We start from the raw sequence: 6,284 nt of genomic DNA on the forward strand, positions 1-6,284 counted from the left end.
TTTCTTCAATAAAAAGGTCTAAATGTTGTTGTGTTCTCACATTATCCCAAATGTTTCCAGCAATTTTACATTTTCATTTGGTCGCCTGTCGATAGCATCACATCCCCTTTGTACATCAAAGCATCAAAACTGAGTTTTTATCCAGTTTTTAGCCTCATTTTTATAGATCCTGGTTGTTTTTAGGTTGTTTCTATTTTAACCAGATGAAGGATTTTAGTCATCAGACATCTGGATCTGAAGATATCAGAGAAACTGCATCTGAGAAACTCGTTTTTAATGTTTTATTCAGTGTTGTTACTGGTTTAAATCACTGGTTCTGTTTGTTTTGAAGAGGAGGAGACCTCTGAGGAGAATTCAGTTCTCAGCAAAAACCTGAACGACTGAATCCTGATGGTGAAGACAACAACTCCCATGATCCCGCCCTACTTCACAGTGTCATTAAACTTTTCTTATTGTTTACATATTGTGCATTTAAAACATATTTCCCATTGTTAAAGTAAGAGAACACAAACAAATGTAAAGCAGCAGAGGAGAGAGGAGTGAACAGGGGTTTCCTCCTGCTGTGCCATGACACAGATACTCTGAGCTGTGTGTTTCCTTCAGATGCTGCAGAAGGCGTGAAAACGAACAGGAACAGATGATGGGGTTTCGCCAAGTTTTCCTCTGCCGCACGCTGAGAAAATTCCTGATGTGGCTGCATCAAACCGCGAGAGTCAACATCAGCTGATGTGAAACTGGAGGTGAGGAGGGAACAGCTTCTTATCTTATACACTCACTCTGTGTCACTTTACACAGATCAAGGTTTATGTTTGTTTGGAGAGAAGACATCAGCAGCTCCAAACTTTTAACGTCATGTAAATGAAGAAAACTCCAGTAATGGATGAAAAGTTTAAACTACACTAGACATTATTTTAAAAAGGTTGAAAAACCTAACGAGGAGCAGGCCACTGTAGGTCCTGATGTGCAGGACTGTGGCAAAAAGAAAACTAAACACCAACCTCCACAAACCACAGCCGCAATTTTAAAAAGCCCCGAAACAACCAACATGGCTGAAAAGTGAGCTCCAGGAAGAGCGTCAGTCCTCAGGCCTGCAGCGAGTTTCCACTGAGGGAGGAAACAAATAACTGTCGTCCTTTGACCCTGTAACTCCAGTCACCGTGATTTTCAGGCTGGAATTTGGATGTTTTCTGATACCTGAAAACAAAGTCAGAACATCACGAAACCAAGTGAAAAAGTACAAACATTAAGAACAAGCCTGTCATGTGATTTATTCTTCACACGGCTAATCTGCGTTAGCATTGTTTGGGTGTTGGGAAAGTTTAAGGCGAGTGCTGAGACAGAGAAAAGCACCAAGTGTCTCAACATTAACTGGTCCTTCTTGTAGAAGTGTTTATCATCTATTTAGCTTCCAATAGAAGTGAGTGTAGATAACTTCCAGTCCACGTTACTTATCCATGCTCTCCAGAGAGACACATAGAGGCACTTCCTGGTTGCAGGATGACATCATCTGTCTGTGCCCAGGTAATCAGTCACAGCACAGGTGTTTCTATTCAAAGTCTGTATCCAGCCAAGTTCAACCCAAACGACCTGAAGTGTTCTTCCTGTTTTCAAAACAGAAAACAAACAGATTTCTGATGAGAGGTCAGCTGATTAAAATCATCCGTCTGCAGATCAGAGGAACATAGAACATATAAAATACATGTTAAAGTGTGAGTAACAGGTGGATCTTTTGTTTGTCCGTTTTGTGTTTTGGTTCATGTGTTGAACTGTTGAACCACCTGAGCTGAGCTGGTGAAGTTACCGGAGTCTGAACTCTGCGTTCACCTGACTTCCTCCTGTGTCTCTGTCATATTTACCACCAGAGGGCGCTGTCACTCGATCGTAAACAGATGTTGTGCAGTCAGTATCCTGTCAGTCAAACAGACGAGCAGCGCCTCACCTGTAAACGCTGCAGGTGTGTTCGCTGGTCTGTGTCAGTAACATTTAATTAACCTCTACTTCATTCAGAAAACTGAATTTCAGAAGATCAGGTCTGAAGTGTTCTTGTTGGATCAGATGGAGTATTGAACCTTTTTGAATGTCTGACAGTCTGTGTGGGATTTGTATGAACACAGAACAAACTACAGTAGTTCAGCAGCAGTTAAACAAGAAAAATATTCCAAACGATATGAAGACGTCTTCAGACAGACTGAGGTGTTTAAATCAGACGGAGAGAATAAAGTTAATCAGACTGTTACAGCCTCTGTTGACAGTCTGAAAACTCAGAGGGTTTTGAACTCACGTCACATGAGCATCAGTAAATCCAGTGAGGTTCTGCTGCTGTTTGCAGAGCTGCTTCATTTCACAAAGCAAAGAGCAGCTTCATCTAATGACGTCCAGCTCAAACAGCCGGAGGACAGAGAGGCAGTGTCAGTAAACAGAGGCCGGAGGAGGAGACTCCGCTGCTGCTGGAGTTCCTCTAACACAGTAAGACTTCAGGCTCAGAGATACAAACATGTTCTGCTTAAACAAAATGTCCTCGCAGAGAAGAGACGCTTTGATGATCTGAGCTGAAGTTATTCCACCTTCTCCTTCTCTGTCTCTGTGGCTCGTTGGTCTAGGGGTATGATTCTCGCTTTGGGTGCGAGAGGTCCCGGGTTCAAATCCCGGACGAGCCCCAGACAGAAACCTGCTGTTTAGTCTTTAATGTTTCTCTGTCAGTGAAGTTCTTGTTGAAACAGTGAATTAAAACTGGAGTGGATCAGGACTGTTAAACTCTGACTCCACTGAGTGAATGAGAGTCATTACCTGGCCGACCTTCGCCGCTGCTTCGAGGATTCAGTTTGTTTGGAAACGTCCGGTCCTTCTATAACGCCGGCGGGAAGTTTTCAGACAGAACAAGGAGCTGATCTCAGAGCTGCTGAACCTGGGTTCACACAGGGAGGAGGAGGATGCAGCTGGATGATGTTCAGTTCATTAACTCCCACGATTTAAAGAGCTGCAGGGGTCAAAGGTCACAACGCACACTCAGTCTGAAACAGGGGTGTTACAGGAGGCAGATTCTGGGAGTGGTATCACCTCATACAGGAATCATTTCGTTATCTTCTTCATGATATCATCAGAGAATAATTAGTGTCTACAAAAATCCCCGACCATCGCACCACCTCTCCATCCAACTCCAAGATGGGAGAATCCAAACACATGAAATAACGCAGCCTGTTGCTGCTCGAGTTAACACAACATTTAAACACTTGGACTGGACAAACACAGGCTGAAACAACAGCAGCTGCTCATTAAAGAGGGTCTGATGGTTTTTTATCTTCTGTCACCACATCACTTTATTCAGTCTACAAGTTAGTCCACGACCAGTATGTCACTATAAGACCTGTTCGTCGATCCTGACGTTCATGTTTGGGCCTGATGATGAAATGACTGAACCTGAACCTGAACCACGGTCGATGTTACAGTGACCTCAGGTGTCACCACATCAGGACTGAAGTCTGAAGGAGTCAGGTTATAACAGAGTAATCTTAAGCATTCAGGAGGTCAAAGGTCACGAGCCAGGAGCAGGAGGAGGAAGGTCAGAGATCATCTCTGAACCCACCTTCAGTCTGACGTCGTCTTATATCAGCAGTCTGATTATTACTGAAACTGAAATGACCCATGATTCAGAGGTGCAGTGAAGTGTCCTGGTGTCCGGCAGAAGCAGCTGCTGTTTCCATCTGTGACTCCCCGTCTGATAAAACACGTCAGCTGATCAGTTCCCGTGTGAACGACACTGATCGTTTCTCTGATTCACAGTTTTCAACATTTCGGGTGTGAGTGTGTTCACATGGAGTCACTGGACCTGAACGTCTGGAGCGATGGAACCAGCAGAGGAGGAGTGAGGCTGACACATCAGAGTATCAAACCCCCACACCCACGGTTTTATCCACCTCTCGGGCTCTGGGTGGTGACGCCGGTCCAGGTCTGACCTCACTCTGACCCTCTTGCAGTTCTTCAGTAATGCTGAAGAGAGGCTGGATTCACCTGAAGCCAGTTCATCAGCATCAGCATTAAACGCAGCTCTTTGTTCTTCTGTTAGTTTCACGTCAGCATCAGCAGATATTTACCCACAAATCCTGAAGCAGTGTTTTCCTGACTCACCGAGAGCTTCAGTCACTGTTTCACTTTTAGTTCTGTCACTTCTTCACTAACTCTCACTGTCTCTGTATATTTCTGTTACTATCTATTGTCTTTTATTTGATCTCATCTCTGCTTCAGAGTTGATGATGGATGATGAACCTCAGCTCCACAGATATTCATCCACAGCAGGTGAAGACTGAACTTCCTCTTCATCTCCTCCAGGTGAGTCTCACTCTTCTACCTGTCTGTGATATTTTACAGTGTATTAATGGTCCAGCTGATTCAGCATCTGTAGTTTGTTTATTTTTCTGTTGCAGGTTTTTCTTCAGTAAAGTCAGAGAGGAAACATGAGGTTTTTATTTTTCTTCATCTGGACCTTAAACCTGCTCCAGACCAGGTCCTCATGGTTTTTATTTTGGGGGGGTCAGTCTGATTATTGCAGCAGCAGAGGGGGGAGGTGGGGGCAGGGCTGGTGGTTGGGGTGAGGAGGGAGGGGCGGGGGGTGTTTTGTCTCTCTTTCAGTGTCAGCGGTCCAATAATCTATTCATGGGGCTCCTCAGGGAAAAGAGCCCAGCTGCTCTAATTTGAGAATAAAGAGGAATCCACCTTTGTTCTGTCGCTCAGGCTCTATTTCATGAAGAAACATCAACCACCTCAACCGCCTCCCCCTGTCTCCCCCCTCCTCCTCCCATCTCCCCCCTCCTCCCTTCCACTGCCTCCTTTCATTCCTCCACTCCCCACGATCAGCACATTCACATATTTCACTCAGCTTTTGTCCTGAGCTCAGGTTTCATTGTGTTTCTGTTGATTAAATCAGATTCATCTCTCATGTGTATCTGTGTATTTCATATAATATCATCATCATCATCATCATCATCCACACATTTAATAATAAAATATAGAAGAAGAATGAATATTTAAAATATTCTCTGTCTCTCAGTATTTACTCGTTCTGAACATAAATACAATCACGCTCATGATAGTGTTTGGCTAATGTTTTTATTTTCATAATAAAATAACTCACTATGAATAATTAATGGATTACATGTAATTCAGAGAAACTGCTGCAGAGGCTGGAGGGAAAATGAGGAACATTAAAGTAAAAACACATTAAATAAAGGTGAAATGTAATAAATAAAAATTACATTTTGTAGAGGAGTATGTATGGAGGTGATGTTGAAAACTGTCCAGATTAAAGCAGATGATCATGGTGATGAGGGTGGTGGTGGCGATGTGATATCTTCAGGTGGTTATTTTTGACAGCAAGTGCAGGAATCTGTGGGTGACTTGTGACACCACAGAGGTCTTTTATTTTGAAAGTTGTACAATGCACACTGCAAATAGTTTACAATGGAACACAACAGTAAAAACACAACACAGAAAATAAACCAATTATCTTAAAAAACTAAGAAACTAAATTAACAGAAGCAAAAACACAGTGAACAAAAGAGTTATTTTTTGTTTTTAGCACTCATGGTTTTCTTAATTTATCTATTTTTAATTGCTGTTTTTTGTTAATTTGTTTTTTTAATTAGTTTTAAAAAAACAATTATTTATTCAGATTCTATTTATTTATTTATGGTTTGTGAATTACATTTTAAAGAGCTGCCAAAGTCCCCCCAGACGTAACCAAATTAACAAAATAAATAAATAAATAATTAAAATAACATCATGTACATGTTTATCAAATGTGCACAAGAATTTTTTTTAAATAAATGAATATATATTTTTGGTTAAAACAAAGTAAAACAGTAACAAAATGTTGTAATGATGTAAAAACATATTATCTTTCAGGACTTTATGTATCTGTACATTTTGGATTTTGTGCCATAAGTTTAAAAAATATCTTTTTTTTTGTTTCACTAAAAGATTGTTGTGTTTGACATTTCCGAGCCCCCATACCTGGAGCAGCACGACAGCAACATTTCTGACAAAACCATCTGAATATTTATTTAAACAGTAAACTCCAGCAGGACTCAAACTTCTTCTTCTGTTTGTATAATTATCATTCAGACGTTAAACTCCTCTCATGTCGGTTTTGGGGGTCGTTGGCCTCCATGTGTGAAGGCACTTCTCCACCTCACTGTGAAAAAACACTGTCAACAATCCGCGGCTCATTCATATTAATCAGTGGGCGCGGTCTGGGTCCAGGTCCCTCCCCTCCACCCCCGGTGGTGGAT

At 41.9% G+C, this 6,284-nt stretch overlaps 1 non-coding gene across 1 annotated transcript; it reads left to right on the plus strand.

Moving 5' to 3' along the window:
* The first annotated feature begins 2,585 nt into the window (after positions 1-2,585).
* Positions 2,586-2,657, plus strand: trnap-ugg (transfer RNA proline (anticodon UGG)). Its single transcript has one exon. It is a non-coding gene; the product is annotated as a tRNA-Pro (tRNA).
* The last annotated feature ends 3,627 nt before the right edge of the window (positions 2,658-6,284 follow it).

The sequence above is a fragment of the Lates calcarifer genome, linkage group LG5 (genome assembly GCF_001640805.2).
Source record: "Lates calcarifer isolate ASB-BC8 linkage group LG5, TLL_Latcal_v3, whole genome shotgun sequence".
Classification (NCBI taxonomy): domain Eukaryota; kingdom Metazoa; phylum Chordata; class Actinopteri; family Centropomidae; genus Lates; species Lates calcarifer.